Here is a 25050-nt window from a genome sequence, read left to right on the forward strand (position 1 = left end):
TGGATGAAATTGAGAGGAGATCTGACAAAGGTTTACAAAATTATGAGGGGTATAGATAGGGTAAATGTAAGCAGGCTTTTTCCATTGAGGTTAGGTGAGACTAGAACTAGAAGTCATAGGTTGAGGGTGAGAGTCAGGGGTGAAATATTTAAGGGGAACATGAGGGGGAATTTCTTTACTCAGGGGGTGGCCAGATAGTGGAACAAGCTGCCACCGGAAGTGTTGGATCTGGGTTTGAATTCAGCATTTGAGAGAGGTTTGGAAAGGTACATGGAAGGGAGGGGTATGGAGGGCTATGGTCCAGATGCAGATTGATGGGACTAAGCAGAATAATAGTTTGGCATGGACTAGATGGGCCAAAGGGCCTAAATCCATGCTGTAGTGCTTGATGACTATAATTCTATCCTCTCGGCAACTGACCTGCCAAGTGCCCCCAAAATCTGATATGTTCAATTTGATTATCAACGAGGAAAGACTCAGATTTACTCTTCTCTAAATACCAGCTACTTATGTTCCAGGATGCACCAAACAGAACTTCCTCTTAATTGTCTCTCTCCATGGAACTCATCTAAATAAGGAGACAGAAACTATGTCCAGTATCCCAGGTATTGTGTCACTGATGCTCTACGTACAGGCAGAAGGCCTTCCCTACGTTTACCATCCATGCCCCTTGCAAGAACGGGCAATATTCCATTTGCCTTCTTAATTACTTGATGTGTTTATATGCTAACTTTCTAGACGTGTTTCTGAAATAAAGATTCCGCAAGTCTGCAAATAATTCAGACAGCGTGCACAGAGATCTAATTTTCCTAGGATATTGCAGTATGCAAGATAGCAGCATAACTGACCTTTGCCTCCTCATCATATTCCCACGATAGCATCAGCTTAAAACATTTACTCTTCTGCTCAATTAATCAAGAAGAAATCTGTCAATCCTATACCCTTTTTGGCACAGTGCACGGTATAGTGTGTGGAAACGTTGAATGAAAACAACCTTCACAGTTCAGTAGCTCTTACCATGAGTTTGCCATGTGCACAACTCTTTCATGCTGTACCATCTTCCAGCCACTAGTGGGAGTCGATAACAATGGAATCAGAACAAGTGGCCACTTTATTAGGTAAACCTGTGCAACTGCTCATGAATGCAAAGATCTAATCAGTCAATCATGTGGCAGCAACTCAATGCACAAAAGCATGCAGGCGTGGTCAAGAGGTTCAGAACAAACATCAGAATGGGGAAGAAATGTGATCCAAGTGACTTTGATCATGGAATGATTGTTGGTGCTAGACCGTCTGATTTGAGTATCTCACAAACTGCTCATCTCCTGGGATTTTCATGCAAAGTAATCTCTAGAATTTACAGAGAATGGTGCGGAAAACAAAAATCATCCAGTGAGTGGCAGTTCTGTGGGAGAGAGGTCAGAGGACAATGGCCAGATTAGTTCAAGCTGACAGAAAGACGACAGCAACTCAAATGAACACATGTTATAACAGTGGTCCCCAGAAAAGCATCTCTGAATGCACAACGCATTGAACCTTGAATTGGATCGACCACAGCAGCAGAAGACCATAAATATGCATAAGTATACTCAGTGGCTACTTTATTAGGGGCACAGGTTACCTAATAAAGATACCACTGAGAGTATATTAAACTGACCTCTCATAAACCCATAGTTTGTACACCTTGAAAGCAGAGAAACCAACATACCAGTATCCAGGTTTATCCACAGAAATAACAACCTGAAAGAGTACTGACAAATTATCAAGATTTCCTGTTATCTGCGGACTCAATCCGTGCTGCTCAGTTGATTCTGTTATCCACAGGGTGTCCGTGTCAGGCTCTATGTAGATTACTTTTGTGGGACTTCACTAACCCAGTAGAACATTCATCTGCATCAACTAATTCTATTTGCTAAGCACGAAGTGATGGGATTTACCTAAAGCACCAGTTATATACTTAGTCGATGACTATTTTTATTGGTAATTTAGATGAAGGTAGCCAAGATATAGTTGATGGCAGATAGCACAAAGGTAGGTAGGAAAGTAGATTGTAAAAATGACTAAGAGAGATTTCAGAAGTTTTGTAGATAGTTTCAATGAAATAGCAAAGAACTAGCAAGTGGGGAATAAGGTGGGAAACTTTGAAACTGTTAATTTTGGCAGAAAAGTCTATCTAAATGTTTGGAGCCTGCATAACTCTGAGGTGCAGAGGGACCTGGGTGATCTCACACACGATTTGCAAAAGGCAAGACTAGTATGCAAGCCTTGACCACTCTGGTCAGCATGTAAACAAGTAAAATCACAGAACGTTACTGTTTGTTGCTATGAGAAATAAATACAAAGTAGGGAGGCTATGCTTCAGTTATAACAAAACATTTGTAAGAGCTTACTGGGAATACCACGTCAAGTATTTGTAAGAAAAGGTGTTAATGCATTTGACACAGTTCAGATAAGGTTTACTAGACTAATACTTGGAGCAGGCCGACTGTCTTATGAGAAAGGTTTTAACAGGCTAAGCTTTGATCCATAGAATCTAGAAGAATGAGAGGTGATTTGAATGAAACATAAGATCTAGGCAGGTCTTGACAGGGTTGAGTGCAGAGAATATTTCTTCCTGTCAGAGAACCTAGGACTAGGGGTCAGTATATAAAAATGAAGAGTTGCCCATTTAAGATAAAGCTGAAGTGATTTTTCTTTTCTCTTAGTGTATGTTTGGATCTCTCTTCCACTGCAGTGGAGCCAAGTCATTTGACATTTTAAGGCAGATGGAGACAGCCATTTGATAAGGGAGGGAAAGATAAATAGAAGGCAAAAATGGATTGCAGTCAAATCAGCCATAATGCTATGAAATGGAAAACGGACAAATGTCCTGCTTCTGCTAATGATTAGTATGGTAACATGCTTTACTGTCATCTATGCCACTGTTTTCAGACTGTGTTACCTAGAGTAATCTGTAGAAGAACGTCTTCAGATATGCTGTATGAAGATAATGCTGACCCAGATACATTCGCTCAGCTCCCATCTGGTCCTAATTGCTCACTCCACACCTGGCTCTCAGATGGAAAACAGCACATGCCAGTGAGCGTGGAATGCTGTGCCATCCTGAACACAACTGTTTTCCAGGACGCTTCGGCAAACATTGCGGTTCCACCTTCCCACCAACCCCCACTCCCGCCTCATAATACAATTTCTTGGATTCCTAAGTAAACTAACAATAGGATTGTGTCGGTTAAAATTAATCATAAATATTGGGGACTACAGTTGGTTTTACTATTGACTTGTGAACTTTGCGTGTTAGGATTATTGAATCCCTCTAATACCATCTGCATTATAGGAATATCCTGTGCTGTAACATTGCTGTGTTCAGTTAAAGAAACTCAATGGTGTTAAATGTCATCCAGGCATATCTGTAAATAGTTCAAAGTCTGGCAATAAAAACAAGAGTAACTCCACTATTGCAGCAAGTGGAAAAATCAATATTAACTCACGTCATGAAGACCGAGTAAGTGGCCAGTGTCTCTGAACTGTCCAATTAACCAGTCATGCCCGGCAACATTTTTTATGTTTATTAATGTTAAAATTTATTGCCAATGTACTTAGGCAAAAGTACATTAGACACATAGATCACTGTCAATGTTAGCTGGGGATTCAAGATCCGCAGCAGTTTTATCATGCACATTTCTTCAACTCCAGAGCCACGCAGTACAGATTTGGGAGTGTGCCTTTAAGATGACATCACTAGCACAGAGAGAAGACTGGTTACATGGTCTTGGTCACACCCTTGTGATGCCACTCAAGCTAACTGCCAATCTCTCGCGGAAGCCCAGAAAGAATAACTAAAGGCAAGTGCTAACAAGACGCTGGTATCCAATGAGATCTGGCATGATGTCTTTTAATCCTGAAATATTTTGACACAGATTAGGTGTGATTTCCTCCTCAACCCCCTCCTAATTTCTAAATCACAGTGCATGCAAAACTGGAGGGTAGAAGTCAAAGCCATATGACACCACAACACATGTAAGGCTAAAGAATATTACTGCGTACTCCCTCCCAACACCAAAATGCAGACATAATTACTTCATCTGAAAGCTTGATGCTGCAACATTAAGAGCCAGATTGGAGAGAAGATAAAGATTAGCTTTATTTATCACATGTACAGCAAAATGCGCCGTTTGTGTCAAATCAAATCAGTGAGGATTGTGCTGGGAGCAACCAGCAAGAGTTGCCATGTTTTTAGCACCAATATAGCATGTCACGCCCAAACAGCACTTCTTTGGAATGTGAGGAAACCAGAGCATTTGGAGGTGGGAATTTGACAGGGCCACGGGGAGAATGTACAAACGCCTTATAATGGAGGGAATCAAACTTCAGTCAGTGAGATTGTAAAGCTGTTTTGCTCCTGCATAAAACAACCACGACACTACTGTGCCTCCCCTCTATGCTACCGTGCCACCCTACACGATTACTGGGCTTAGTGCCCCAAATGCAGGCAGAAATAAGGACATTGGTTATATTTAACGGTTGATAGGCTCTTAACTAGTAAGGGCATCAAAGGTTAGAATGGGGTTGAGAGGGAAAATAAACCAGCCGTGATCGAATGGTAGAGCACACTTGATGAGATAAATGGCTTGATTCTGCTCTGATGTCTGATGGACTCAGAGGAAACCCACACAGTCACAGGGAGAACTTGCAAACTCAACACAGAGAGAATCAAAGCTAAAGATTGATGCTAGTTCGCTGGAGCTGTGAAAGAGCGGTTCTTCCAGCAGCTGTGCAATCTGTCTGAAACCCACAGTGCTCATAAAGCCATAATTAAATACCCTAAACTGTAAAAACAAAAATAAAAGCACAGTTCTTAATTGTAGATTTCTACACACACATAATAATCCAGGAGAGTTCACACCTCAAGTAAATATCTGGAAACAATGTTGAATGTATCCTATTAAAAAGCATGTGTTACGTGTAAAACATGTGGCCTTCTGCTAACTACATGTTGAAAATTACTTCAGATTGAGTAATGTTCCTAAATGAGTTATCCAGTGTGGAAGAGAAAGTGCGTACATGTTAGCAGGTCAACAACACCGGCCCTTTGACTAATTCTTACAGTACTACAGCCGTAAGCTGTTCGTTCTTCGTATGACTAGAGGGGCAGTATCTTGCACAAGTTCTGAATCCCCATTGATATTGTTGAGAGTAGTTATCCATTCTTCACTTACATACAGAGTTGGTATTTTGCTAACAATGTGCAGATGACCATCAACCAGAGTCCGACCTCCAAAAGCTTAGCAAAACACTGTTGTTACTATCAATGAAATGGGATGCAAGACAGCTATCTTCAGAAGTTTGACTTTTCATCATGGCTGCATTCTACAACAGCAGATTACTTGAAAACCACCTGTTACTGCAGCACAAACTTTCAACAATATATTGTTAGCTGAGTGTCGTATTTACTTTTATCTGACCTTTTCCACTTCAGGGTCAGTGTAACCAACTGCAAACCAAATGCACAATCTCAGCTTCCACAGCTGCTACCTCCATCTATAAATATCCAATTGCGCTTTCATGATTCCAACCTTTTTTTTCCAAAGGACTATTGCACAGTATTTGGAAAAAGGTCATAACTGACAGTCCAGAACAACTGTTCTACAATAACCCTGACTGGTCTGACGCAAGGGCAATGACATTCCAGTGAGCTGGACTAAAATTTGAGGACTTTGAAAAATGTAGCTGAGTGACGCTAGCACAGACCACGGAAACGATTCTCTTGTTGGAGGAAATGACATTACAGCAAAATGAGTGACATAAACTGAATGTGGATGAGAAGGCGCCCGACAATGAAGTGGAGAGAATAAGGGTCACGCCAGATACTACATGTCTTTCATAACTATTTCTCTGGAGGTATATATTGAGCTAGAGTAACACTGTGATTTTGCCTTGTTATTAACGTGGGATAAGTAAGGACTATATTAGAGTCATAGAAAAGTACAGCACAGAAGCAGGCTCTTTGGCCCATCTAGTCCATGCCAAACCATTTAAGTTGCCTACTCCCATCAACCTGCACAGGGACCACGGCCCTCCATATCCCTACCATCAAAGTACCTATCCAAACTTCTCTTAAACGTTGAAATCAAGCTCGCGCGCACCACTTGCGCTGGAAGCTTGTTCCACTCGCTCATAATCTACTGAGAGAAGAACTTGCCCCTCATGTTCCTCTTAAACTTTTTAACCTTTCACACTTAACCTATGACTTCTAGTTGTAGTCCCACCCAACCTCAGTGGAAAAAGCCTGCTTTCATTTACCCTATCTATACCATAATTTTGTATACCTCTATCAATTCTCCCTTCAATCTTCTACATTCCAAGGAATAAAGTCCTAAACTATTCAAACTTTTCCTATAACTCAGGTCCTCTAGTCCTGGCAACATCCTTGTAAACTTCCTCTGCACTCTTTCAACCTTATTTAGATAGATGATAGATAGATAGATAGATACTTTATTCATCCCCATGGGGAAATTCAACTTTTTTTCCAATGTCCCATACACTTGTTGTAGCAAAACTAATTACATACAGTACTTAACTCAGTAAAAAATATGATATGCATCTAAATCACTATCTCAAAAAGCATTAATAATAGCTTTTAAAAAGTTCTTAAGTCCTGGCGGTTGAATTGTAAAGCCTAATGGCATTGGGGAGTATTGACCTCTTCATCCTGTCTGAGGAGCATTGCATCGATAGTAACCTGTCGCTGAAACTGCTTCTCTGTCTCTGGATGGTGCTATGTAGAGGATGTTCAGAGTTTTCCATAATTGACCGTAGCCTACTCAGCGCCCTTCGCTCAGCTACCGATGTTAAACTCTCCAGTACTTTGCCCACGACAGAGCCCGCCTTCCTTACCAGCTTATTAGAGGCGTCCCTCTTCTTAATGCTTCCTCCCCAACATGCCACCACGAAGAAGAGGGCGCTCTCCACAACTGACCTATAGAACATCTTCAGCATCTCACTACAGACATTGAATGACGCTAACCTTCTAAGGAAGTACAGTCGACTCTGTGCCTTCCTGCACAAGGCATCTGTGTTGGCAGTCCAGTCTAGCTTCTCGTCTAACTGTACTCCCAGATACTTGTAGGTCTTAACCTGCTCCACGCATTCTCCATTAATGATCACTGGCTCCATATGAGGCCTAGATCTCCTAAAGTCCACCACCATCTCCTTGGTCTTGGTGATATTTACATCTTCCCTGTAAGTAGATGACCAAAACGGCACATAATACACAAAATTAGGCCTCACTAATGTCTTATACAACTTCAACATAACATCCCATCTCCTGTATTCAATACTCTGATCTACATATTGTCAATGACACTCAGAGGTCCAAAAACAAGGCTGTCTTCAAAGAAGGGAGAAAAACAAATTTGGTTGAAGACAATAACGATAAACACAAAGATCAGACTCAGTTGAACTTCATGCTTCACATTTAGTTCTATTCACTTCGCAGAGCAGAATGTGTGGATGTAAATAATAAAGGGCAGCTAATAGCCACACTCATGCTTCACGGTAGCAACCAAAGACAGGTTTTTCTGCCAATCTGTTTACCACTTCTTCAAAGCAAAGAAGTGCACCAGCAAACAGGAAGTTGATGATCTAGAGGCAACATTTAAATCTGAGACATAGATCAGTACACATAGAAGATTGGGGGGAGATTTGACAGAGACATAGAGAATTATGAGGGATATAGGCAGGGTGAATACAAGCAGGATTTTTTCCTCTGAGATTGGGTCAGACTACAACTAGAAGTTAAGGGTGAAACGTGAAAAATTTAAGGGGAATGTGAGGGGAAATTTCTTCACTCAGAGAGTCATGAGTGGGGAATAAATTGCCAGTGCATGTGAGCTTGATTCCAACATTTAAGTCAAGTTTATAGTCATTTCGACCATAAACTGCTGGTACAGTACACAGTAAAAACGAAACAACGTTCCTCCAGGACCCTGGTGCTACATGAAACAACACAAAACTACACTAGACTATGTGAGACAGCACAAGGCTACACTAGACTATGTAAAAACAACATAAAAACTGCACTAGACTACAGACCTGCACAGGACTACAGAAAGTGCACAAAACAGTGAAGAGCAGTACAATAATTAATAAACAAGACAATAGGCACAGTGGAGGACAAATTACAATATAATAATAAATGATGTTGATATCAGTCTAGACTCTGGGTATTGAGGAGTCTGATGACTTGGGGGAAGAAACTATCGCACAGTCTGGTCGTGAGAGCCCGAATGCTTCGGTACCTTTTGCCAGATGGCAGGAAGGAGAAGAGTTTGAGCGAGGGGTGCATGGGCACACAAAATGCTGGAAGAACTCAGCAGGCCAGCAGCATCTATGGAAAAGAGTACAGTGAACGTTCCGGGCCAAAACCCTTCTACAGGATTTAAGAGATGTTTGGACAGGTACATGGATGATAGGCAAATGGAGGGCAGATCGATGGGAGCAGGCAGGTTAAATGGTTTCAAATGGACTAGATGGGCTGAAGGGCCGGTTTCTGTGCTGTACTTTTCTGTGACTCTATGATTGTAAAATACTCGCCTAATGTACCAGAGAAACAATGCAAGCAGGTTTTCAAGATTTGGTTCTGAGGCTTCCTGCCAAAGCAGTAGTGGAAAATTGGGAGAACCACTGCAAACTATTCAAACTCTTTTATCTAGTCTCCTAATTCGAAAACTATACTAAAGGAGTTGAAGTGTTGAAATAAAAGATCTAATAGTTTGCTTTACAGGCAAGATATATTTTAAATGAACTACAACATACTGTTTACTAAGTGCTTTTTGTAATTGTAATGAAATATGAATTGTATGATCTAATTACCAATGCTGCCTGATGTTCCTGTATAATCTGTTGCTCAGGGCTTTGTTAGCCCTCTAAGACAATAAAAATCTGTTTTGAAACTGTTCCTCTGAATTTTCTTCACTGCTGTTTCAGGTTACGTTGGCATCTGTATTTAATTCTGTGTTTATATCAAAGTAAGATCAGCCTGGAACACATTGATTTGGACACAGAGTTCACCCTTACATATCACAACAACGACAGAAGGGAAATTCATGGTGATGGCAATAGTTTGGGCATTGATCACAATCTTCAGATGTTGCAGAACTATCTTCTAAAAAAAAAGTGTCATCTTCACCAGGGAACTTGCAGCTCTGGTGCAATCCTTTACTTGAACATCACTACTTCAGCTGAACGCAAGCTTTGTTAGTTTTCGGCCGCATTCATGCCTTGCAGTATTCCAGCTGGCAGCCAGGTGGGAATGGAGAGTCTATGACTTCGCTGTTTGAATTGCCCCTCCTGCTGGTTGTTAATGGAAGATTGACTCCTGAGACCCCAGCAGATCCAGGTGTCTGGTGCCAACAGAACGAACAGCTGGGAGCAGAAACAGAGCTAAAAATGCAAATGCCCAACCTGTCCCAAATTGTTCGATAGCAATCACACCTCGTCATTGAAATATGTATACAAAACTGACTGAAAGTTATTATGGCAGTGAATTACTTCTTTTGGCTTTTATATAAAGTTCAGTGTAGCTGTTTAAATAAATAAATGCTTTTGGCAGCGAAATGCTGCACTTAAGCCTTTATAGGTGTACCTGATACTCTAGTTGATGCCAGTGTGTCTCTTCCAACTTGTATTCCATAGAAAAGTGCCAAGAATAAACCCAGAGCTTCATTACATCCTTCAATTAATCTACACCAAAGGCTGCTCCTGTCTCTCTACTGTACTCACTTTAATTGACTCCACTCCCTTATGTAGCACATCACTCAGTCTATATTAATCCATAGTTTGCACTATGTTCCATGAAAGATGGGTTTATGGATTTGGTAAAGTAATGCTTATGTATGCCTTTTGACAGTGGTATCCAATGTTCATATATGTACATTTACAGAGACACTGTACAAGGTTTAAAAGACTATTAAAATTTAATAACTTTATCAAAAGCAAAATTAAGTAGGTAATTAGTAATGAAATATGAATTGTATGATCTAATTATAATACAAATGTAACCCTGTATTGTGTTTAAATATAGCCTGGACTTTAAAACTAAAAGATATCTTGGGGTAAATATGATAACCAATAAACAGGTGCAAAAGTCACGATGCAGGTTTAACCTTCACCCACCACTTCTGTACAAGATACTTCATGCTGTCTACTAATTACCATGATTAAAGTTACAACCAGCAGTTAATTGTGATCACAACACTACTGGGTCATCATAAAAATTTGTCTGATTTATTGAATTCAAGAAAGAAAACCTGTTACTCTTACTCAGTGTAATTTTATGTGATGGAATTATGGACTAAAGTGACTGACTCCTATAATAGCTAGCAAGCATTCAGTTGTACCACTATCACATCATCAGAGCATAAAACGTCTAAAACCACACAGTATTGATAAATGTGCTGAATTTAGTCAATGCAAACGCATCCCTGGCCACTCTGGCATTGTAAAGTTCTCTCCACCAACATAGGGGAGTAGTGTCCAAATTGTGAGAACTGTGTTATATACTTTGAACAACATGCTTGCAGTCAAAGAAACATATTTTACAGATGATATGCTGGACTCCTTCATCACAATATTGACCCACAAAAAAAACAAAGCCACCCAAGTGGGCAAGGCATTGGGAGCACGGAGGAGATAGCTTCCAAGTATCCCAACATTGATGCAAGAGCCCATGAAAACCTGTGGACAAACAAACTTGCCACTTACCATGGCATCTCAGCTGATAAATCAGCACTCCTCCATGTTGAATGGTACATCAAGGACTGAAAGAAGCAATAGAACAGAGTGTATTCCGGGTGAAGAACTTCAGGTAATTCAAAAGCTTTGCAATGCTTAACTGAATAACTATCCATTAAACGCTCAGTCCCGTAAATGCCAGGTATGCCCAACAACAGCTGGGTTGAGTACAATTCAGAAATTTCTCTGTTTGATGAATGTGAAGTTAAAGTGTACCTCTGTCAATTTTAATACAGTCATTCAAATCAGACAGATTAAAAGTCAGATAATAATTTGAGTATTTATACAGTTTCCCTGGTTTATTTATTTACCTGCTGCTTGGTATCTCTTAGCAATACACTGCTAAAAGATGGATCAAATGACTACTGCTCTTGGTTTCAATGTATACATTAACTTTACAGTGATTTGCAGACTTCTTTATTCGAACATCCAAAATTAACCTATTTGCCACTCACTTTCTTTTCTTCAGGTTTGGTGCCTTACGCTGCTAAACAGGCTTTCACTTAAGAGGTTAAATGAAGGTCTTAACTGGTTTCTCAGGGAGTATCAAAAAATCATAATCAATTATGTTGATGAACAGGTTAATTATCCTTGATAACGTGATCGAAGTTTATCACTGCATCAACACCATGAAATGAAACAGGATTGCATGTTTAGTACCCCATAGTTCTTTGTGGAAGTTTGCTGGGTATAGATCAGCTGTATGTTTTCCTGCTTTACAACAGTGAGAGTACTTCGAAAGTACTTCATTGCTACAAGCCCTCTGGGATGTTCAGAGTTGCAAATAGTGTTATTAAATGTACGTCTGCCTGCCTTTCCCTCTCTGTCTCCTTTACCTGCAGTGCTTAGTACAAACTTACAATCATACAGCAATATTTCAATCTATTACACTGCTTTTTTTAAATAAGGAAACCCAAACTTAACTTATTCTCAACAAAGTACAAGAGAAATGCCAGCTGTTAGTCACACCAGCCTCAACTATGTATGTCTGGAATGGGAGAAAAAGTGCAAGATGTCAAAATAAAGAGACAGCATGACATTTTTTTCCTTGATTTACCTAATCTATTATTAAACTACTAGAATCTAGTTTTCTTCTGAAGTGGCCCCTTGTTTAAAAAGTTCCAACTTGCTCAAAAACATTGTGTGCTCCCAAAAGTTTATTTAAATACTGCATAATATGTTCATGAAGCTGTAGAATGTGTTCACCTCTGCTTTGAGATTCTTTCGTTAAATGCTTTTAAAATGACTTGCTTTTTGCTGGTGTTTTGGAGTGAACTCAATCTGGAGATTATGTTAATGCCCATCGCTTATATAATGAACTGTCCATTCAGCCACTGACATTCTTTTTGCCTTTTTCTCGGTTAAGTCACTGCAATAAAAAAATCTATTTGTCAGAGATTTCATTACCTGTCAATTTATCTTATTGTTACAATTAACAAACAGTATCAACTTGAAGCTTCAGAATTATTCACAAGAGTACCACAGCTTACACAGCTTTAATAAAGTAAACATAACCTGCTTACAAGGTTAGGTTAGTCTGCCAAAATTTGATGATTATCATTCCCACATTACAACTAATGTTCCAAAAACCAGCACCAAACATAAGGTGAACTCACAGTGAGGTGAAAGAAGATGAGATTTTAGCATTAAATATTTTGGATCTATTTCAAAAAGTCTGACCAGTTTTTGAAACATCCATCCTGGCAGTTACTTGAGAGAACTGGAAGAGGAATGAAAACCTTTCAACTTTTTATAAGAGCAATGTGTGTCCATTGAGTTTCACACAGCTCTTGAGTACAGATGGACACAGCATGGTACTGGTGCCATCTCCTGGCTCTCTAGTTAACTTATAGTAAGAAAGCCTCTTTCAACTGGCAACATTACAGATTGCAAACTTCTTAATTAGATAATAAGCTGCACTGAAGGTTCATTTATTAAATAATTGGTATATAAAATTTTGATTTTTAATTAAATATCAAATGATATTTTCTTATATTTTAAAGTTCCCACTATTCCTTCAGTTTTTTTGTTCACCAGTTCTGAGCAGGTAAGCTTTGCAAAAGCATATCTTCTAAAGGAGGAACAGAAGAGGAGTCAGGCAGAGATTTTCCTTAGAAATAGCAACGTAGCCTCAGTTTAACACTCCCAGATGCAGGGCTGAAATCAGAAACTCAGTAAATCAAATGAAACCACCTGCAGCAGTGCTGCACACTAGGTCAAAAGTTAACTATGGCATAAGCAATTTCGTTAGAACTGCCATCACTTCAGCTCTCCCAATGACAGGAACAAAGACAAGAGCTTCATCTTTTTTGATTAAATCAACAAACCTTTGAATGGGTATTTTGATTTAATCAAAAAAGACTCCTGATCTTCTGCTTCAGTTTGCTTGATCATTACCGTACTCCCTATTCACACATATATCTTTCCGAAGAGGGAGATGAGCTCAAAAAAATCTTCCAGAGCATGAATCAAACCAAGCAATTCATAAATTGTCCAAATCTAAGACTGCATAAATGGTCTCTTACTAATGTAGCAGTTCCCAAAAGGTCTCTTACTAATGTAGCAGTTCACAAATAATCTATTACAAATCTAGCATGACACATATGGTCCATTACAAATCTAATACATCACATACACTCTATTACCAATGAAACACTGCACAAATGGCCCATTATAAATCTACTATTATCCAACTGTTCTTTTGCAAGTTCAATACTGCACAAGTAATCCATTACAAACCTAATGCAGGCCCTCCCCAAGTAACAAACAGCTAACTAATGAATGAGCTGTCCCTGCAGACAGTCATTTGGGAGACTTGCAGGATGGATGGGAGTGTATTTACGAGTGACTGCAAGATACCAGCGTTTGATGTCAGGTGAGTTTAGGGCTCCTCTGCATGCCTTCTCATTTTCTTGAATAAACCTCTAACATCAGTGAATATGTTCGTCACAGATTTTTTGATTTTTGCCTTAATTAAAAGCCTATGCATTCTAACTGTTCAGGATCCAGTGTATGACGATCCGAGTAAATTCTTTGGGCCTTTAATTTATACCCAGCTTAAGGCTGGAATATGTTGAAATGCCCACAGATAGTTGGATGGTGATTTTATGTCAAGATCATCTCTTCACAGTTAATGTACCGTTTCAAACGCTAATCAGATGTGTTCAAATGCCACTTAAACAATCAGTCTGAAATTCCTATGAAGCTCAAGGCACAGTTAAAACTGTAATCAACAGCTTGAAATGTGGCCAACCTAGAATGGGTGTGTTATGCAAAGCTAGAAAAATACTTAACCTAAATCCACCAGTTTTGCATTTATAACCTGCTGTTTATCACTCGCACCTTCAAAATGTCTGAAGAAACAACTTAACATTGCTTCTTATGACTTAGCTATCTGTCCAGCGGTGTCAATGTGTTGAAATATCCGAAATGCAGTCAATTGTGTAAAGTACTAAACAAGTTAGATTGTTATTTTTTCACAATCAAATTATTGTTTGACAGAAGGAGTTTGTCCTCAATAATATACTGAGTCTACATCATCTACTTCTCAGGTCTATCCCATCAAACTTCAGAATGCCAACCATTATGAGTGCATGAAACATAGAAACATAGAAAACCAACAGCACAATACAGGCCCTTTTGACCCACAATGCTGTGCCGAACATGTACTCGCTTTAGAAATTACCTAGGGTAGCCCTCTATTTTTCTAATTCCATGTACCTATCCAGAAGTCTTTTAAAAGACCTTTTCATATCCTCCTCCACCACCATCGCCGGCAGCCCATTCCACGCACTCACCACTCTCTGCGTAAAAATCCTACCCCTGACATCTCCTCTGTACCTACTTCCAGGCACCTTAAAACTATGCCCTCTTGTGTTAGCCATTTCAGCCCTGGGAAAAAGCCTCTGACTATCCACATGATAATCATCTTCTACACCTCTATCAGGTCACCCCTCATCCTCTGCCGCTCCAAGAAGAAAAGGCAAAATCCTTGTAAATCTCCTTTGCACCCTTTCTATAGTTCCCACATCCTTCCTGTAGTGAGGTGACAAGAACTGAGCACAGTACTCCAAGTGAAGTCTGAAGAGGGTTCTATATAGCTGCAACATTACCTCTCGGCTCTTAAAATCAATCCCATGATTGATGAAGGCCAATGCACGGTATGCTTTCTTAACCACAGAGTCAACCTGTGCAGCACCTTTGAGTGTCCTATGGACTCGAACCCCAAGATCCCTCTGATCCTCAATTGCCAAGAGCCTTACCGTTAATACCATATTCTGCCATCATATTTAACCTACTAAAATGAACCACCTCACACTTATCTGGGTTGAACTCCATCTGCCACTTCTCAGCCCAGTTTTGCATCCTATTGATGTTCCGCTGTAAGCTCTGACAGCCCTCCACACTATCCACAACACCCCCAACCTTTGCGTCATCAGCAAATTTATTAACCCATCCCTCCACTTCATCATCCAGGTCATTTATAAAAAATCACGAAGAGACAGGGTCCCAGAACAGATCCCTGAGGCACTCCACTGGTGACCGTCCTCCATGCAGAATATGACCCGTCTACAACCGCCTTCTGTTGGCAAACCAGTTCTAGATCCACAAAGCAATGTCCCCTTTGATCCCGTGCCTCCTTAGTCTCTCAATAAGCCTTGCATGGGGCACCTTATCAAATGCCTTGCTGAAATCCATATACACTACATCTACTACTCTTCCTTCATCAATGTGTTTAGTCACATCCTCAAAAAATTCAGTCAGGCTCATAAGGCATGACCTGCCTTTGACAAAGCCATGCAAACTATTTCTAATCATATTATGCCTCTCCAAATGTTCATAAATCCTGTCTCTCAGGATTTCATCCATCAGCTTTCCAACCACTGAAATACAACTCACTGGTCTATCTCTACTTCCTTTCTTGAATAAGGGAACAACACTCGGAATCCTCCAATCCTCTGGAACCTCTCCTGTCCCCAGTGATGATACAAAGTTCATTGCCAGAGGCTCAGCAATCTCCTCCCCCGCCTCCCACAGTAGCCTGGGGTACATCTTGTCTGGTCCTGGAAACTTATCCAACTTGATGCTTTCCAAAAACTCTAGCACATCCTCTTTCTTAATGTTTACACACTCAAGCTTTTCAATCCATTGTAAGTCATTGCTACAATCGCCAAGATCCTTTTCGGTAATGAATACTGAAGCAAAGTATTCATTAAGTACCTCTGCTGTCTCCTCCGGTTCCATACACACTTTTCCACTGTCACACTTGATTGGTTCTATTCTCTCACGCCTTATCCTCTTGCTCTTCACATATCTGTAGAATTCCTTAATCCTGCTCACCAAGGTCTTCTCATGGCCCCTTCTGGCTCTCCTAATTTCATTCTTAAACTCTTTCCTGCTAGCCTTATAATCTTCTAGATCTCTATCATTACCTAGTTTTTTGAACCTTTTGTAAGCTTGTCTTTTCTTCTTGACTAGATTTTCAACAGCCTTTGTTCACCACGGTTCATTTACCCTATCATCCTCTCCCTGTCTCATTGGAACGTACCTTTGCAGAACACCATGCAAATATCCCCTGAACATTTGTCACATATCTGCTGCACATTTCCCTGAAAACATCTATTCCCAATTTATGCTTCCAAGTTCCTGCCTGATAGCTTCATATTTCCCCTTAATCCAATTAAACACTTTCCTAACTTGTCTGTTCCTATCCCTCTCCAATGCTATGGTAAAGGAAACAGAATTATGATCAGTATCTCCAAAATGATCTCCCACTGAGAGACCTGACACCTGACCAGGTTCATTTCCCAATACCAGACCAAGTACAGCTTCTCCTCTTATAGGCTTATTTACAAATTGTGTCAGGAAACCTTCCTGAACACACCTAACAAACTCCACCCCATCTAAATCACTTGCCCTAGAGCAGGGGTCACCAAACTTTTTTGCACCACGGACTGGTTTAATATTGACAATATTCTTGCCGACCAGCCGATGGGTGGGGGATGTTAAACATGATCTGAATACAGAGATACTCGAAGGAGGTTCCTTATGTCCAATGTATTCTGCAACTTAGTTTTCGCGGCTCTCAGCACTTGCTTCTGTCCCACTTGCTCACATTTTTTCCACTCAAAAAACTCAACGGGTTTGTCTTTAAGTGCAGAGTGCTTGGACTCAAGGTACTGAAGCAGTTTTGAGGGCTTCATTGCCTCATTGGACAGCCCAAACCCCAGCCTCCCGCCCGCCCGCTGCCAGACACCTTGCCCAGGTGAGGCTGGTAATGGGTGGGGTGAGAGGACAAGGTCAGGGCCAGAGGTCCCCGTACTGGGGCCGTGGCAGTCACAGTCCGGAGAGAGCGACCGACCGAGCAAGGAGTGCGACGGGACGTGTGCCTGCCCCCCTTGTAGGATCTATTGGCCGACAAAAGTTTGTCTCAAGGGATGACTTTTAGTAGATCACAGCAAGGTAGCTGCTCTGCTACTTACGAAATGATGAGCCCGAATTAGGTTGTCTGCGAATATTTTAGCACCCGGTTCCCCACGAACATTCCGTGTGCTAAACAGGTTTAGAGGCGGCGCCCATCTGTCCGCGCTCCAGGCCAGTAGCAACGGCACTTCCTGCCGGCCGTGCGAGGCGGCCGGTTACCCGAGGCCAACCAGTGATCCCTGGCGCGAGGGTATCACTGCGTTAAGGCGACTGATGACCTCGCATGCGTTCAGTTCAAGAGTGGGCATGACAGGGAATGAGGAAAGGTGCAGCTGACTCATATCGTTTCCTCGCGGCCCGATAGCACATGCCTTGTGGCTTGGTGATTGGAGACCACTGCCCTACGGAGATGCCAATCAATATTTGGGAAATTAAAATCTCCCAGTACGGCAGCCCTGTTATTATTACACCGTTCAGAATCTGTCTCCCTATCTGCTCCTCAATGTCCCTGTTACGATTGGGTGGTCTATAAAAAACACCCAGTAGAGTTATTGACCCCTTCCTGTTTCTAACTTACACCCACAGAGATTCAGTAGACAATCTCTCCATGACTTCCTCCTTTTCTGCCGTTGTGACACTATCCCTGATCAGCAGTGGCATGCCCCCAGCTCTTTTGCCTCCCTCCCTGTCCTTGCTGAAACATCTAAAGCCTGGCACTCAAAGTAACCATTCTTGTCCCTGAGCCATCCAAGTCTCTGTGATGGCCACAACATCATAGCTTCAAGTACTGATCCAGGCTCTAGGCTCATCTGCTTTGTTCATGGTGCTTCTTGCATTAAACTAGACACATCTCAAACCATCAGTCTGAGTGTATCCCTTCTCTATCACCTGCCTATCCTCCCTCTTGCACTGTCTCCAAGCTTTCTCTATTTGTCAGCCAACCACTCCTTCCTCGTCTCTCCAGTTCGGTTCCCAACCCCAGCAATTCTAGTTTAAATTCTCCCCAATAGCCTTAGCAACATCCCTGCTAGCATATTGATCTCCCTCGGATTCAAGTGCAACTCATTCTTTTTGTACAGGTCACGCCTGCTCCAAAAGCGGGCCCAATGATCCAGAAATCTGAATCCCTGCCCCCTGCTCCAATCCCTCAGCCACACATTTATCCTCCACCTCACTCTATTCCTATACTCACTGTCACGTGGCACAGGCAGTAATCCTGAGATTATTATCTTTGTAGTCCTGCTTCTCAATTTCCTTCCTAACTCCCTGTAGTATGTTTTCAGGATCTCCTCCCTTTTCCTACCTATTTCATTGGTACAAATATGTACTACGACCTCTGGCTGTTCACCTTCCCACTTCAGGATATTGTAGACGAGATCAGAAACATCCTGGACCGTGGCACCTGGGAGGCAAACTACCATCTGTGTTTCTTTCCTACATTCACAGAATTGGCTGTCTGACCCCCTAACTTTAGAGTCCCCTGTCACTGCTGCCATCCTTTTCCTTTCCCTACCCATCTGAGCCACGGGGCCAGACTCTGTGTCAGAGGTGCAGACACTGTTGTTTCTTCCATGTAGGCCGTCCCCCCCAACTGTACTCAAACAGGAGTACTTATTATTAAGGGGGACAGCCACAGGGGTACTCTCTAGTATCTGACTCTTTTCCTTCCCTCTCCTGTTACCCACTTATCTGTCTCCCAAGGCCCTGGTGTGACTACTTGCCCACAGCTCCTCTCTATCATCTGCTCACTTTCCCTGGCCAATGAATTCTCAGAAACAGCAGGTAGGCCAAGTAACTTGTTGATTTTTATTACTAATTGCATTATATTGCTTAGACAGCATAGCAAGGAAATTTCTCTAACTTTCCAAACAGCACCATCAACTGGCTATCTGAGCAGCTAGGTGTAACCATGGTTTGATATATCATCCAGGACAATGAAGATGTCAGCCAAGATTTCAGCTCATTGCTGGAGTAGGGTTTGAATCCATGTGATTCTGAATCAAAAGAAGGGGCACAAACTACTTCAACAGAACAATGCAGAATGATACCAATCATAGCAATTTTAAACAGATTAATTTTATATTAAGATATATTCATGATATATCTTCAAGTATATCACGGAATAGACAGCTTAATACCTTGGAGATTAAGCTTATAAGATAAATGGAGTATAAATAATTAAGGCTATCGTTAGAGACACTCTTTGGATTTCTATGATTTGTCATGGAAAATTAACTTATGTTATTACTTTGCCATAATGTCTCTCTACAACACGTAATTCTTGATATTCTAAAAATATTCCGAGCAGTGAATATCTGGAATTCCTTTGATTAATACCCCTCAGTTTAAGTGGCTTTTGAACACATCTGACTAACTTGTGAAGTGAAGTGAAACACTAACTGTTCAGGGGTGACTTCTTCAGTCTGTGTGAACTCTGACCGTCCTGCATTACAACTGTTTTAATACCATTTTGTCTTGAGACAGCAAAGCTATCAGCACTTTAGGCGATTATAGACACCCCTCTATTGTAGACCACCACTCAGATTCTGAAGCCACATGTTGGTAGCAAAGGCTATCTCCGATATTTCACCGGTACTTGTACATTATGTTCTAAAACTTTTTTCATGCTTTTGTTACATATTTCCATTCTGAGTGCAAAACGAAATATGGGTGAAGTCTTTCTTGATTTGACAAAGCTCGTGCAAAGCTTATATATGGGGTGGCACCGTAGCATAGTGGGTAGCACAAGGCTTCACAGTATCAGCTATCTGGGTTCAATTCTCACTGCTGTCTGCAAGGAGTTTGTACGTGGGTTTCCTCCAGGTGCTCCGGTCCCCTCCTGCATTCCAAAGCCGTAGTGGTTGGGAGGTTAATTGGTCATTGTAAACCATCCTGTGATCAGGCTAGGATATAATGGGGGCAGGGATTGCTTTGCAGCGCAGCTTGAAGGGATGGAAGGGCCTATTCCATGCCGAAGGTGAAGAGAGATCATGCGAAAGTTTGATAGCTGAGGAATTCTCATGCACTCAAAGGGATACAGAGGATGGGAGTTACTGAGGATGCCATTGATAGTTTCACTCTTGGACATCACAACTTCAAACTTCAGCATCAAGGGGGGAGAAGTTGGGTTAGAACCTTAGGGACATGGGGCATGCTGAATGGAGACAAAAAGGTTCAGAGCCAATGTCTTATGTTGAGTGGAGAATTTCCAGAGCCTGTATCTTGGGTGGAGGAAAGTGGAGAAGGATCAGAGTCTGTACCATATGTAGGGAGGAGAGGGACCGAAGACTGTGCCTTGAGTAGATCAGTGAGGGCAGAAGTAATTGCGCTGAGATCAGCAAGGATCACAGTGGGAAATCCAGGATTTTGACTGAGGCTCAGGACAGAGATGATTAATGCAGCTGGGTTTGGAGGTCAACGCTTCCAGTGCATATTCTGTATGGCACAGAGCCAAGCAATTGGGCGACCAGTGGATAGTCAGTGCATTGTAGGAAGGGCACAAAATGGTTAAAAGTAAACATGCGATTTATATCTCAGGATTCCCACTTCAGGGGAATGAACAGAGGATCTGAGGTGTTCCCGGAGTGCCCAGTATTGGATATTTCTACAGCATGGTTTAGGATCCCCCACTTTGTTCCAAAATCAGTGTGATACTGGAAATGCAACCATCTTGTACATCCAAGTGGTAACTCCATGATGGGCACTCCTGTTGGCCTACAGTGTGAAGATAGATTTTTAAAGTGACACAAAATCATCATTATTGAATTTCACTCAGGAAAATAAATGATTCCTGATTGAATAACATTGAAAAAGTTAAAAGTTAACCCGGTGCAGCTTGCTGGCCATAAATGTAATGCCAGATGGAGTGGTTGAGGCGGTACTTAAAATGCACATTGGATAGGAAAGGTATAGAGGATATCTTAGGGCTCAAATTCTGACAGTTAAATAAAACCCATCTTAGCTAAAGCTCTGAATCTTTGGATCTGAAGCTTACTTTTTAAATCCAGCTTGTTGGAACCTTGTTAACAAGATCATTTAGAGCCTTTGATGTGCATTGGCACAAAGATCAACAGTTAAGCATGTGGAAACTCTGCAAGGCTGTTGGTCAACAAATGAGTTCAGAAGGAAGTCAGGATAAGAGTTGTGAGGTGGGTGAAGAAGAAAGGAAAAGTATTTGACCTACCTAAAGGGGCTGTTCATCGATTGGCTCAGAATTGTGAACTCCCTGTGCCAGGCTGTTTGCTCCAGTGTGACCTCTGGCACAACCTGCTGCGGGTTGTTTGGCTCCCAGCACTTTGGTGTGGCTGAGTGTAGCAATGGGATAGAATGTCTCTGAGAGCTGAAGAGGCTTCACTTCCCCACCCCTCCCCCAAGATCACTATCTGTCTCAGATACCTGCGCAGTTCAGCTTTTGAATGGCTTTGTTATAAACATTCTGATATGTATACGTTGCTTCAAATATTTATTGTTACATTTCAAAATCTAAAAAACCCCACATCTACACACTAAAGATCAATTGAACCAATCAAAGCTGCCTTAAATAAATAATAAAAAAGAAGTCTTAGTAACCTTTTTCCAAGGAGTCAATATTTCCCACATGTTTAAATGGGCACTGTAGAACTCAATTAACTACAATCAATGTTTCTCGTTTGTGTATAATGAAAATTTTGAAGGATAACAATGCAATCCATTACAAGTTTGGTAAATTAATAGTGACTACCTGGTTCAGCTAAGATATTGATAAAGAGAAGCTTTTTATGATACTTATAGACTGGGTATTCTTCTTATGAAAGGCCTCAGACCTAAAATTTTTACTCAGAATTATAGTTAGGTTTATTATCACTGACTTATATCTTGTGAAATTTGGTTCTGTTGCACAGATGCTGCCTGACCTGCTGAATGTTTCCAGAACTCTATGTATTTATTTCATAGTTCCAGTATCTACAGTTTATTGGTTTTCTCCATGGCCATAATTACAACCTCAGAGATATTTCCAGTGAGTCTTTAATCTGAGGAGCTGCAGGATTCTGTGCAAAATTTAAAATTCTTTTCCATTTCCGATGTATATTATTTATGTTTAAAGCAGTGGTTCCCAACCTTTTTTTGGCCATGCCCCACCTAATCACCTCTAAAATCCTGATGCCCCCTATGGTGATATACAATTCTTATTATTTAAAAAGTGAACTCCTATTCACCTGGAGGAAGCCTAAAAGACCATTAACTTGGTTTAATCAAGCTTCCAAAGAACATGGCATTCATGAAAGAGAAAAATAAAAGAACCAAAGGACTGTTAAAGTTCTGAGGAAGAAATTACTAAGAAATTGTAAAAAAAAGAACATTAAGTGATAATAAAATAATAATAATAAATAAATAAAACAATGCCGATTCATTTCTACAGCATACAAAGACAGATACACCGTTTAAAAGAGATGACGCAATGTACACACCTTCACACCACCAAGAACCGAAAGCTACTGCAAAAAGCAGCATTGGCGCGACCTCGTACGAGTTTCTTACGCGTTTGGACTTGTTCATTCGTTCCTTCCTACATCAGTCAATTCATTAATTTAATTATGAAAGCCATTTGATGGTTGTAATGATGGTGATACACTATATATACAGTACATATGCAATTACACATGTACATACACACAAGTATTTTTATGTATACATACTGTATATACACATATGTATTAACTTGCACACACACTCATACTCACACAGACTTACTAGAAAAAATTCACTGTTAATAACTCATTCTCGAATTGCCCCCCTTAAAAATCAAATTACCCCCCTGTGGGGCGTACGCCCCACGTTGGGATCCACTGGTTTAAAGCAAGCTAAACTTACCTATTGTAAGCTGGAAGACAGGCCATCAACATCTTAGGTATTTTTGATTTCAGTGTCGTGTAGAATTGGATAGGGTCCAGTTCTTTCATGTCAGGCTGCATATATTAAATTATATTTTGACCCAGTCTCTTCTTGCTTTACAATCAACCCATGTCTACACTGAATAAGTTCAAATAGGCACAAGACATTGAGGCTGGATAAATGTCCTCTGGTACATTTCTGAATGAGTTCCAAAGCCTCTTTACTAAACAGCCTCCTGTTCAGTGAAGATCAGAGACTCTTCATTAGAGTGGAATGTGCAATCTCAAGGGTGGCATTCACATCTTGGAGCTGGAAGTTTCTGAATTCAAATCCCACTCCAAGCATGTGAAAATACAATCCAGCTAACATTTTAGTGATGCACTGATGAAAATACTGTCCTATATAAGAGACGTTACAGATACAGAACATCTCAGGTGGACTTATTCAGAGAAAATTATTAGAAGCCTACTGATGTAAATATGCAATTTCATCCTCTTCTAACAGAACCAAAACAAATTGCCTGCTCATTTAGTTTCTTGCTGTATGAAACATGATTCCTATATATAACATGTATTCTTTGCTACTTACTTACACAACTTTGCTTCAATAATACATCATGTACTGAATTAGTCTCATACAACAATCTGCAGAGATGGGCAAAGATGCATTATCATTATACAAGCAAAGTTTCAGGAAGCAAAGGGTTAAAGTTCAGAGCTGAATCTGACAATAATGTGTGATAAGACCATAAGGCATAGGAGCAGAAAAAGGCCATTTGGCCCAATGTTTTTGGCTCCACCATTTGATCTTGGCTGATTCATTGTTCCCTCTCAACCTCTTTCCCCTGCCTTATCCACTAGTTACTCACTAGGAAGTTACATTTATTCCTACACTCTGTGTCGACAGCAACTACTGACTCTTCTTTATCTGTCCTGTTTGTTACTTCCACAGAATCAGAATCAAAATCAGGTTTATTATCACTGACATATGTTGTGAATTGTTTTGCTTCACAGCAAAACTGTGCGATATATATACTATAAATTATTTATTTATAAGAAAATAAAGATTTAATAATTAAATATGTAGTGCAAAAGTGGTGAGGTAGTGTTCATAGTTACAATGTCCATTTAGAAATCAGTTGGTTGAGAGGAAGAAGCTGTCCTTAAAACAATGAGTGCGCATCTTCAGCTACTCTTCCTCCTCTCTGATGGTAGCAATGAGATAAGGGCACACCGTGGGTGGTGGGGGTTCTTAATGATGGACGCCGCCTTTCTGAGGCATTGCCTTTTGAAGATGTCCTCGATGGTGTGGAGGTGAGTGCTCATGATGGAGTTGGCTGAGTTTACAACCTGCTCTAGCTTTTTCTGATCTTGCGAAGTGGCCCTTCCATACCAGACAATGATACAATCAGTTAGAATGCCCTCCACAGTCCATCTGTAGAAATTTGCTAGAGTCTTCGGTGACATATTAAATCTCCTGAAACTCCTGATGAAGTATAGCTGCTGGTGGGCCTTCTTTGTTATTGCATCAATATGCTTGCCCCAGGATAGTTCTACTGAGATGTTGACATCTCAGGAACTTGAAACTGCTCACTCTTTCCCCCACTGCTGATCCCTTGATGAGGACTTGTGGGTGTTCCCTTGACTTACCCTTCCAGAAGTCCACAATCAACTCCTTGATCTTCCTGATGTTGAGTGCAAGGTTGTTGTTGTGACACCACTCAACCAGCTGATCTATCTCACTCCTGTCCGCCTCCTTGTCACCATCTGAGATACTGCCGACAACCGTTGTATGATCCGCAGATTTTTACAGATGGTGCTTGTACTTATCCTGACCACACAATCATAGGGGTGGACAGAGTAGAGCAGCGGGCTAAGCACGCATCTTTGAGATGCACCGGTGTTGACTGTCAGCAAGAAGGAGATGTTTTCCTCAAAGAAATCCAACAAGTTATCAGGTAAGATC

The 25050-nt window shown here is 41.0% G+C and overlaps 1 protein-coding gene across 1 annotated transcript in view; it reads right to left on the bottom strand.

Annotated features, from left to right (window-relative positions):
* myocd (myocardin) overlaps positions 1-25050 on the bottom strand; it is a 654082-nt gene that overhangs the window by 187077 nt on the left and 441955 nt on the right. The window lies entirely within an intron of this gene.

The sequence above is a fragment of the Hemitrygon akajei genome, chromosome 22 (genome assembly GCF_048418815.1).
Source record: "Hemitrygon akajei chromosome 22, sHemAka1.3, whole genome shotgun sequence".
NCBI classification, from domain to species: domain Eukaryota; kingdom Metazoa; phylum Chordata; class Chondrichthyes; order Myliobatiformes; family Dasyatidae; genus Hemitrygon; species Hemitrygon akajei.